The sequence below is a fragment of the Eptesicus fuscus genome, chromosome 9 (assembly GCF_027574615.1).
Source record: "Eptesicus fuscus isolate TK198812 chromosome 9, DD_ASM_mEF_20220401, whole genome shotgun sequence".
Taxonomy (NCBI): Eukaryota; Metazoa; Chordata; class Mammalia; order Chiroptera; family Vespertilionidae; genus Eptesicus; species Eptesicus fuscus.
In genome coordinates this window covers 2,855,626-2,867,295 of record NC_072481.1, presented here as the reverse complement: position 1 = coordinate 2,867,295, position 11,670 = coordinate 2,855,626, and positions in this window count along the sequence as shown.

Here is an 11,670-nt window from a genome sequence, read left to right as displayed (position 1 = left end):
TTTGTTCCAGGGAATTACTTCAGTGATTAGGAGCAATGATGGCAGAAACACCGGGTAAAATAAGACCCTGGGAGGGGAGGGGAGGGGGCTGGGGGCCGGGCCGGGACGCAGGGAGCCCGGCAAATGCCGGCGGCTTTCCCCGCAGTATTGAATGCGGTGGCAGTTTAACTTTCCTGTTTGGGCCCAGGTATGTGAGTTGAGAGCGGGTGCTATCTCCTGTCTGGCTGTCTTGGAGAGTGTATCAGAAGGAGAAAGAAAGTTTTGCTCCCAGAAAAGCTCAGATTAAGGAAAGAGAAGCCCGGGGCTGGGCCTGTAACGGCCTCTGGACAGTTCGAGAGAAGCTGGCTGACGGGCTGAGCCTGAACAGTGGCTGAAATAAATGTGGGGCCGTCTGTGCCGAGAAGGGGAAGGAGCCACGTGGTGCTCGGGCCTCTGGAACGAACAGCTTTGCTAAGCTAACGATTTCCAGGGTTTTGCCAGGAAAAGGGGTAGAGAGGGCTGGGCGGGCACAGGCTGAACGGAGCCGCACTTGGAGCCCAGTCGGGGCAGCAGGTCCCCTGGAAGTGCCGGAGCTGAGTCAGCAAACAGCTGAGCCGGCAGACGCTGTTGGGCTGGGGAGCCCGGCGTTGCCATGGTGACGGATGCTCAGCAGACTGTGGCTTGGGCTTTCCTAACGCTTTGGAACTGACTCGCTGTCCCGGGTGAGCGGCTGCCGGGCAGGGAGAAGCCGCCACCGGACTTGCAGGCCTGCCTCCTCGCCAAGGCGGCCGGCGGGGCTGCTGCTGGGACGGAGAGAGCAGGGTCCCGGCACTGCTCTTCCGGGAAGGAAGGAACGCCAGGCGGCCGGCGGCCTGAGGAGCCCGGTCCAAGGGCGAATGGGTACCTGGGAATGGAAAATCCAAGGGGAGAAAACCACCAGCGGGGAAACGCAGTGCAAACCGCGGCCAGGAAGCCCGTAGTTAGAACATACAGCGCCCCGGGGGCCCGCGTCGGCGGGAAGCGGCTGGGCCGGGCTGAGGGCTCCGTGGCTGGCTGTGCGGCCGGGTTCCGCCGGAGGAGCTAGGACGGGGGCTGAGGCTGGGAGAAGCCCTCCGCTGTGGGGGTGCAGCCGCGCAGACAGGGACACAGACCTGGGGGCCTGGCCCGCGGCTCCAGGGCCTGGCGAGGCGCCACCAGAGGTCAAGCATGAATTCTGTCCTCACAAAGTACGGGTCTCCGCCTCGCGGCTGGCTGAGCCTTCGTCTGGGGAGCAGTGAGTATGTTTTCTTCCTCTCTTGTCCAGGAAGGGGGGCCGGCGGCTCTGAGCCAGGAGAAGAGCCGGGGGAGGGGGGACTTGGAGGGCCACTGGGTCCCACGCCTGCTGACTCGGTCTGGACGCTTTAAGAAGCCCCCCTACAGGCTGCGCCGGGTTTGTCCTCACTGATCTGGGGGTTCGTGAAAGTGGGGAAGGCAGGGTGGCCCAGCCTGTGACCCTCAGCCTGACCCCATCGCCAGGATGGCGCAGGTGACGTGTCTTCTGAGCAGGCCGAGCAGGGGGGCTCTCCGTGTCGGCCTCCCCACCCCGGAAAGAAGAAGGAGCTAGATCTCTGCTGAGGGGCTGTCTGCTGGCAGACGGAGGGCGCGGTGGGCAAGTGCCCGGGACCCTTCACACGGCCCCGTTCTGTGCACCACAGCCCTGTCCCGTCGCGAGGGTGTTTTGAGTAGGTTCTCAGCTTGGCCTTTGTAGCTATTTGTAAAAGTGCCGTGAGCCCTGGCTGGTGTTGCTGAATGGTTAGATCATCCGCCCACACACCAAAGGGTCATGGGTTTGATGCCCGGTCAAGGGCACGTACCCGGTTTGATCCTCGCCCCCAAAATCGGGGTGCGTGCGCAAGGCAGCTGATCAATGTGTCTGTCTTATATCGATGTTTCTCTTTCCCCTCTCTACCTCCCTTGTGCTCTCTGAAACCCAATGGGAAAAATAACCTCGGGGGAGGGTTAACAGCAACAAAGAAAAGGGCCGTGAGATTCCCCCTAAGCCGTCGATGTTGTTTGTGCCGTAAGCCACGACGCATTTGGGAGTGTGGGGTCAGGACTAGTGTTTATGGGATCAGAGAGCCTTCCAGCGCCCCAGATTCGGAGCCCTGGCCCCAGACACCCCATCCCTGACCGCAGAGCAATGACCTGGCCACGTTGGCCACGGACCTCTTCGAGCTCAAATAAGCACCCCCATTCTCATCATCATCTACACCCCACCTGTGGCCGGCCCAGCACAGACCTATGAAGCCGACAGTGACCCACGGAGAGTTCTCCCAGCGCCCACACAGGCCTCCTTGCAGGGGTACCCGCCCCAGGAAGGGGTGTGCGCTGCCGACTTCCTCACCCCACAAGCAACTTACTGTGCCGCTGGGCTCCCCCGGGAGCGGCCAGAGAACGGGAAGGTGCCGAGGACCCTGGCGGATCGGGGACATTCATCTCTGTGCCCCGTGACGACGGCCGGTTAACTGGAGGCCCGGCACAGCTCACTCACTGAGGGGAGGGGGGTTGTCCCAGGCGTGGGGGAGCTGGGTTGCAGGCCTTTTGGAGTGTCCCCCAAGCCATACCCGCCACGTGGGAGGCGGAAAACGGTCACCTACTCTGCTTTGGCCTGATTGTGTCTGTAAGCCACTTATTTATTGGACAAATGGGAATGTGTCTTAGTTATTTAGTCACTTAAATATTTATTGAGCACTTTTTCTGTTGTTAATCTTCACCCGAGGGTATTTTTCCCATTGATTTTTAGAGAGGGGGGGAGAGGGGGGAGAGAGAGAGAAACATCGATGTGAGAGAGACACATCTGCTGGGTGCCTCCCGCATGGGCCCTGGCCGGGGATCAAACCTGCAGACCAGGTACATGCCCTTGACCGGGAGTCGAACTCTGGCCTCCAGTGTGGGCGGACGTATTGAGCAGTTACTGTCAGGCATGGTAGGGGCTGGGAGACGCTGGTGAATCAGGGAAATGCCCGTCTTAGAAGCTTAGTGACTAATGAGAGATGAGGGTTGTAAACAGGAATTGAGAAGTAGTTTGCGTGTAAAACACAGTGATTGTGGGGTGATGAGTTCATAGCTGAATGATGACCCTCTTAGGACACCAGTCGGAGGGGTTTTCTGAGCAGTAACATCACCTACAGGGCAAACCGAAGTCAGCGGGGGTGGGGGGGGGGTCGGGGGGAAGGGAGGGGTCAAAGGCGCTTCAGGGAGAGAGAATGACGGGCAGGGGGGGTGTGCAGTGGGACGGGGCTGTGCACGGGCTGACATTCCGAGGACGGATGGGGGGCTGTGGGAGGGGGCAGAGACGGGTGGTGCAGAGGTTGGGGGAGCACCTTACTCCAGACTCCACGCTGGAGGCAGTGAGAACTGAAGAGTTTCCGCAGGGTGGGTGGCATGGTCTGCTTGCCTTTTAGGAAACTCCTTTTTGGTAGCAGTTTGGCGAGTGGATTCGGGACGTTTGGGGAGGAGAGTCTGGCAAATAAAGAGCTGAAGAGTCAGGAGCCGTTGCGGGAATGCAGGTGCAAGGTGGTCGTGTGCGCCCTCCGTTAGCATACAGACCAGCGGTCGCCAGCCTTTCGGACCTCACGGACCACCGGTGGCGACCACTGATCTAGACAAATGAAATGCACACACACACACACACACACACACACACACACACACACACGTGCGCGCTCTCGCTTCTGCTTCTCCGACTGATGCATTTTCGTTATAAGAGGTTCAAACAGTACCTAAAGAAGGAAGCCACGAGTCCTCCGGTTTTCTGTTAGTTCCGATTGTATTTCAGATTTTTCCCATGAATATCACACACACATGCTACGTGTGTGTGTGTGTGTATGTGTGTGTGTGTGTGTGTGAAATTTTTGAACTAGTATAAAGTATGCAGTTTTACAATTGCTTTTTTCAATTAATACTCTAGACATTTAAAAAAGGCCAGTACATAAAAACCTACCTCATTTTGTTAACGGCTTTGTGAGATGGGGGTGTGCCTTACTTTTCCCACCGGCCCTCTGCGAGCGGACAGCGGTTCCGGGTTGTCGCTCCTGTGAACGGCCGCAGGGAGCAGCCTCACCCCTCCCTCCGCGCCCCTGCGAGGCAGCACCCCGAGAACCAGTTCCCGAAGGGGAGCTGCGGGCTGGGAAGGTGCGAGCACCTTGCGTTGTAACCGATAGCCCGAGGCCGTCACCCAGAAGCCTCTATTTCCCCATCAGCCCATATTCTGGCCCTTCGTGTGCTCTGTCTGGTCACCACCTCCCGTGGGCCTGTCCCCGACATCAGAGGGTGGGTGGCTGGGCAGGTGTCCCCTGACATGGTCCCCAGGCATTCCTCTTCTCTGTCACTCCCGTTCCTGAAACGCTGTGGCTCTCGGCCGAGGTGCAAGGGCAGCTGCAGGCTCTGACATCAGGCCTCTAGGACTTTCGAGGTGGAGGGCGTGCGGGGTGGAGGGTGTGTAGGGGCGGAGGGCGTGTGGGGTGGAGGGTGTGCAGGGCAGGGGGCGTGCAGGGTGGAGGGTGTGTAGGGGCGGAGGGCGTGTGGGGTGGAGGGTGTGCAGGGCAGGGGGCGTGCAGGGTGGAGGGTGTGCAGGGACGGAGGGCGTGCGGGGTGGAGGGCGTGCAGGGCAATGCCTGGCATAGGTCACAGCGGCACCCACGAGCTGCATCACAGCTCTCCTACTCACTGGCTGTGGGGCCTTAGACAAATCACTAGCTTGCTGGGCTTCCATTTCGTTATCTGGGAAGGAGATAATAGTAGTGTCTACCGCTCAGGGTCATTGTGGAGATCAGGTAAGGGGTAGCTGAGTTTGTGTGATAATTCCAGGATCTCCTCTGCGTGGGTGTGTTTCTGTCGGCTTTCAGTCATGGGGTGGTGTTATCTACTTGTGTGCCTAGTTATCTTTGACTGTGTGCTGGACATTGTATTTTTAAAATTATTTGCAAGAACCATTTGAGCCTGGGATGCTAGAGGGTTTGCATGTGCTTGTGCCGTATGCCTGGAGACACTACCCGTCTGAGAAGACCGTGATCCACTCAAGCCTGAGGCTCCGGGGACTTTCAGCTCCTTTCCCTGTAAGGCCAGGAAAACTGGAATTACAGCTTTAAAACCAGGAGGGGCTGGTTACCCTACTGAGGGGACCTCAAGGAGGCCAGTGTGGCTGAAGCAGGGTCAAGGGAGGTGGGGGAGGGCCGGGGGGGAGAGAAGGTCAGGCAGGTGACAGCGCATCAGGGCCCACTCTTCCTTCAGGACGGAAGATCCCGGGAAGGCAAAACCGTCAGCAGAACCTCCTGGGCCCCTCTTCTGCCTTCTGACTGGTTTGATGTTTGTAAGATTTTGAAGAGTGTTTTTCACTCAGCGCTTTTCCCCAAGTTGGAAGGTGGGTCTCGTTCGGCCACTGAAGCCGCACTGTCTCTCCGTGGCTGGAGACTCAATGAGGTGGGACAGGGGCTTCCCGTGGCATCTAAGCCACAGAGGGTCAGGACGTCCCCAGGACGCCCTTCATGTCCCCCCTGTTCCACAGTCACTTCTGTGATCGCAGCCTTTCAACAACCGAGTCAGATCACACCCCTTCTCTGCAGAAGCCTCCAGCGGCTCCCTCTCACTCAGAATGAAAGGCCGAGTCCTCACAGGCCCTCCGGGCCCTGATGCGCTGTCACCTGCCTGACTTCCTCCCCCCCCCCCCCCCCCATTGACCCTGCTCCAGCCGCACTGGCCTCCTTGAGGTCCCCTCAACAGGGTAACCAACCCCTCCTGGTTTTAAAGCTGTAATTCCAGCCCTGGGCGGTGTGGCTCAGCGGTTAGACCATCGGCCCGTGCACTGGAGGGTCGTGGTTTCATTCCCAGTCAAGAGCACGTACCTGGGTTGCAGGTTCGATCCCTGGCCCTGGTCAGGGCACATGGGGGAGGCAATCCATCAATGTGTCTCTCTCACTTCGATGTTTCTCTCTTCCCCTCTCTTCCAGTCTGTCTGGAAAATTAGTGGGAAAAATACTCTTGGTGAGGGTTAACAAGCAAATAAAAACAGAACTGACATCCCAGTGTGGGGGGAAGCCTCTCCGTCTGGGGCAAAATGGAACAGCTGGTCCCTTTAACATGAACACAGGCTGGGCCCCAGGGCCTTTGCACTTGCTGCCTGAGATGCTGTTCTTCCCAGACAACGGCCCTGCCTCACATCATTCCCGCCTCTGCTCATCATCTTCCTCATGGACCATCCAAAGCCATGTGCACGTGCAGACACACACACAGTCGCTCTCTGCCCTTCGCCCGCTTGGTTTTTCTGAAGATGCAAATGAATAGAACCTGTCCCAGTCAGGACCCGTCCAGGACCTCGAGGACCCGCCTTCGCTACAGCACCCAGACAGGCTGAGACCCAGCAGCTGCCCTGCCCAGAAGCCGCCTCCCTCGGCTGGGCCGCCCAGGGGCTGGGGGGCGGGGGTCCTCTCTGGGCGGCCTGGGCCTCTGCGGGGGTGTCCCAGGGGCGGTGACGATCATTCCTGAGCATCGGGACTCGTGCTCCCGCGATGAGCTGGCCGTTTTGGAGCTCAGCTGTCCTGTGTGTCTGGCCTGTCTCCCCTGCGGTCAGGGGCCTGGCCCAGAACCTTTGTTCCTCGGACAGACTTGGCCCTGGAGGAGGCCCAGCCTCTCAGTCTGTCTGGCCAGGTTTGAAAGGCGGCGGCGGCCGGCGGGGAGGCTGGACCGTGGCCATCGTGCCGCGGCCACAGACAGCGCTGGGGAAGCAGGCCTCCGCTCCCCCTCTCCCCCACCCAGGCCGGGAGCGCGGGCAGCCGGCTGGCGGAGCGCAGGGTCAAGCCCGGGTCTCGGCTCCTCCTGGGGGTGGGGGGTAGATCTGACCCCAAGCTTGGCGTCCAGGCCTGTGGGCTGCCCTCTGAGCGGGTCCTTCTTGGAGGCAGGGAGCCCTGCCACCTTGGCCTTTGAGGTTGCGGTGGGCCCGGCTGGACCACGCCTTCAGGTGTTGGGAAGTCAGCCCTGGCGAGAAACAGTGGATGGAGAATTGATCCAAGTTCAAGTCCACAAGCATTCCTCTGGCTCCTGCCTGGGCCAGCTGGGCCTGGGCCTGCATTCGGGGGAGCATGAAGCCAGCAGCTGCCTTCAAGGGGCTCCCAGTCCAGACGGAGCCGAGACCCCACTGTTCCAGGGCGTCACCTGCAGCAGAACGAGGGCCCAAGGGCGGTTCTACACCACTGACCCGCCAGGAGCCGGGGCTGGGGCTGGGCCCCAGGGGGTCTGAGCGGCCCTGCCAGGGCGGGTGGCAGGTGTTCAGGCCAAGCAGTGACTTTCAGGTTTGCATGTTTGCTGTGACTGGAGGACACTGACCTCGGTGCCCGCGCCCAAGCAAACCTGAGGGTGAGGCTGCTGCTGTAGTCAGCTCAGCGGACCCCACGGCAACCCTGTGAGGTCGCCGCTGGGCAGGTGAGGGCACGGAGGCCCAGAGAGGCTAAGCAACTTGCCCGAGGTGACACAGCTGGCAGGGGCTGCGCTGGGATCTGAACCCAGGTGCCACGCTGCATTTTGGAGGCTGACTTGGCAGGGGCGAGAGTGCGGCAAGGCGGGTCCCAGGCAGGATGGTGGTGGCCTGAGCCGGGGCCAGGGCCGGGCATTCTAGAGGCAGAGCCGAGAATGGCGTGGGCAGCTGCTCTGCGGCCAGCCCGGCCCTGGCTGCACCTGCCCCGGGCCGTGGTGGGTGAACGGGCAGGTGACAATGGTCAGGCCCGATGCTGAACAGTGACTGGACCTCCCACCCCATCGTTGCCTGGGTCTGAGGGGCCTGTTGTCTGGCTGTGCCCCACATTCCGGGGAGCCCAGGGAGGCACCCACTTTCCTGAGACCTGTGGCCAGTGGGCCTAAAGGTCAGGGAGACTGTCCCAGCTGGAAGGGCTCCCAGAGTGACCCTGGGGGAGGGAGGCGCTCCGGACTCAAGGTCAGGGTGCTGCCGGCTGTGGGCAGGACGTGACACGGAGCATGGTGGGGAGACTGCAGCCCCACCCGCCTCCTGCCTGACCCCCAGCTTCCTGCGCTGTAAGATGGGGGTGATCCCGCCCTGGCCGGTCTGGCTCAGTCGGTTGGAGCGTTGTCCTGTGCACTAGAGGGTTGCACGTTCGACTCGGAGTCAGAGTTCGTGCAGGGGGAGGGGCAACCAACTGGCGTCTCTCTAGTCAATGTTTCTCTCTCTCTCCCTCTCGGTCTCCCCTCCTCCCTCTCTAGAATAAAATAAAATAGAAAACACGGCGACGAGGATCGTTGGCACACAGGGCCTGGCACACAGGGGGGCCGGCAATGTCAGTGTCCCTACTGTGTGCCCACCAGGAGCCAGAGCCCAAGACAGCACTGAGACAGGGTCCCTGGCCCAGCCGGAACCTCTGCGTCTGAGGAGATGAGAGCAGTGCAGGCGTCCCTGCCCTGGCCGCAGGGCCCAGGCCACGGTGCTGGGTTACACACATTCTCACCCCGAGGGCTGGGGTGGCCAGCCGGGGGGCCTCCGACCAGAGCCTGCAGGAGCCACTCGGGGGACAGAGCAGAAACCACGGGCCTGAGCCCTGCTGTGCCTGGACGTAGTCCCAGCTCCAGGGAGAATGGAATCCTATCTAATAAAGAGGGAGTGTGCTAATTGACCTCACACCCTCACAAAGATGGCGGCGCCCACAGCCAATAAGGAGGGAAGATGCCAGTTGACTGCCACGCCCTCAAAGATGGTGGTGCCCACAGCCACAAGATGGCAGCGGCCAGTCCCCTCAGTCCCGCCGGGGTGGCAGGCACATGGCATGGCTGGGCCCACCCCCAGGCCGGTCCAGCTGCTCTGCATGCCTGCCTCCAGAGTCCCCCAGTCCCCTCAGCCCCCCCAGCCGCCCAGGGCCAGCCCAAGGAGCAGGTAACCAGGGCCAGCTGAGGCTTGCACTGCCGGCAGTGGCAGCAGCAGAGGTGTGATGGGGGCGTCACCTTCCCCTGATCGCCGGGTCACCTCCTGCCCATGAGGGCTCCCTGACTGTGAGAGGGGGCAGGCTGGGCTGAGGGACCCCCCCTCCAGTGCATGAATTTTCATGCTCCGGGCCTCTAATTGAAAATAAGGCCATGTGGGCAGCACAGGACCGCGGGGTCACCTCAGCCCCCCTGCCTGGGAGTGCAGCCGGTCTGGTGAGCGGGGGGCCACGGTAGACTGGGCTGGGGGTGGGGGGTTGTGGGGAGGCGGCCCGGGCTGGCTTGAGGCCAGGTGGCTGTGCCCAGATTTCCACCCGCACCTTCCACGTGGACGGGCCCACAGGTGGCCGAGGCTTCGGCCCATGTTTCCAGTCTCTGGAATGGTTTGCTCTGCAAGGAAGGGTCTGTGCCACCCACACCAGGCCCACTGTTTACCCTCCACCCGTGCCAGCCTGGGCACACGTACTGCCTGCTGGCCGGGCACTGGCCTCCACCCCCCAGGGCCACCACCAGGCTGTGGTCCTGGAGGGTCCTTGGCCAGCACCCCTGGCAGGTGGGGACAGAGTCTTCTCATTCCCCGGAGCGGGGTGGAGGGTGGGGGGTGGTCAGGGACCCGTCCTCTCAGGCTTGGCCGGCGGCGGGGGGCTGGGTTACATAATGGGCCTCGGCTGGCTGGCGTCGGCGTCTGCAGCCCCACCTGGGAACGCTTAACACGGCCCAGCCGCGAGGCTGCTTCTCACGCGAGCTGGCGGCTGGCACTGGGCACTGCCTGTCAGCGCCAGCTCTGTTCCCAGCCCCCCACACACACAGCTGGCACTCTGGCTGCCCTGGGGGTCCACACAGGCCTCCCCAAGTGCCAGGAGGAGGAAAGGATGTGGTCGCCAGATCCTGGGGGGCTCAGGGGACCACAGAGGGTCATGGTGGACCTTGCCTGGGAGAGGCAGTGAGAGGGGCAGGCCCCCTTTTCAGACTGCAAGGACCGCCCCCCAAGTCTGCATCCCCTGCTCTCTGCCAGGCCCCTGCGTAGCCCCGTGAGCAGGATCTCGGGAGCTGCCCAGTGGGGGCTCCTCCTTAACCCCCCCCCCCCGCACAGATGCCAGCCAGGGAGGACCCTCAACTGGTCCCACCGCTTTGGGAGCTGCCCCCAGGGAAGGGGTCTCCAGGGCGGGTTGGTGGAGGCGTCTGGGGCTCAGCCAGGTCCCTGATGGCCGTGGCGTGGCTTGCTGAGAGACACCAGGGGTGGGGGTGGGGGGGAGGGGTGTTGGGGGGCTGAGGGCGGTTCAGGCCACCTGTTCCCCTTCCAGCCCCTCACTCAGCTGCCTGTGCGGCTCCTCCAGCCTCAGGCACTTCGCCCTCAAGGAAAGAGCTGACTTGCCAAGCGGCTCGCCCCTCCTCTCGCCCACGGTGCTTGCCAGGCCCTGGATTAAGCAGCCCCGACACTCCAGGTCGCGTCCCTCTGTCTGTCCTGGTCCCAGCCAGTGGCCTCCTGGCTCTGCTGGGAGGAGGGGCAGGAGAGCGGGCCTGGGCCGGGAGGCTGGGCTCCCAGCTGGGACCCCCCTGGCTAACTCAGACCGCGGGCTGCTCACCGGCAGGGGCTGTGTCTTCGAGGCCAGGCCGTGTGGCTTGTGCCTTGCACCCTGGGCAAGTGACCCCCGCCCTCCGCCCCGCCTCAGCTTCTGCACCCCGGTCCTGGGGTGACAGTCCCGTCTGCCTCATGGGCTGACATGAGGGTTAAAGGAGAGAACATATGAGCCGCGCTCAGCATGGCCTCTGGCCTGAGTCAGCGTAGCTGTCATCACTCTGCGGGGTGGGGGGTGGGGGGGGGACTGGGGACACAGCAGCGCGCAGGTCAGCCATGCCCACCCGCTGTCTCAGCCGCGAGGAAGGGTCCCACGTCTGAGCCGCATCGCCAGCCGCCAGCCCTCTGGTTTCCTGGCTCCCCCAGCCCAGTGCAGGGCCTGCAGGCCTCCCTCGTGCACGGGGAGGAAGGAGGGAAGCGGGGCTGGGGACCTGCAGCCTGGACAGAGGAGAGTGGGCGACTCTGTGGGCGCTGAGGGGACATCAGGCGGAGGACTGGCAGTAGCCGAGGTGGGGAGGTGGGAAGCAGGAGGCGCATTTGGGGACAGAGAGAAGCTGGGGATGGGGCGCATGCATCCTGCGAGCGGGGGAGGGGGGGCACCACTGGCCTCTGTAGTTGGGTGTGTGCAGGGGCAGGGGCTCCTGTGTTCACCCCAGAGCTGAGGGTAGGGAGGAATCATTGCTACTACCCACCCCCACCCCCCGACCCCCACACCTGAGGCTGCGTCGGGGCTGGTTGTTCTGACGCCGTAACCCAGAGCGCCCCACCAGGTCCAGCACAGGGCGTTGGGGCTGGGTCACTGCTCCGGGGCCACCCCCAATTCTGCAGCCCTGGCCTCAGGTGGGTGGGCACCGAGACGGGGCCGTGGCTGCCGGGGACACATTGTCTCACTCCCCAAGCTCGGCCTGACACCCCCACACTGGCCACTTGCCCGTGAACACGAGGGGGGCACCCCCAGCCTCTTGTGGGCTCAAGCCCAGGCCACGTGGGTGCAGGGATCGAGGACCAAGGAGCCTGCGTGTGTCCATCCCTGGCTCCGAGCCTGGGAGGAGGGTAGGCGGGCATCTGGTTTGAATTACTCCGCTGCCTCTTGGCATCTCAGCCCTCAGCGAGGGGTGTGCAGGCTGCCTAGACAGCCACCCACCCCCCCCCAC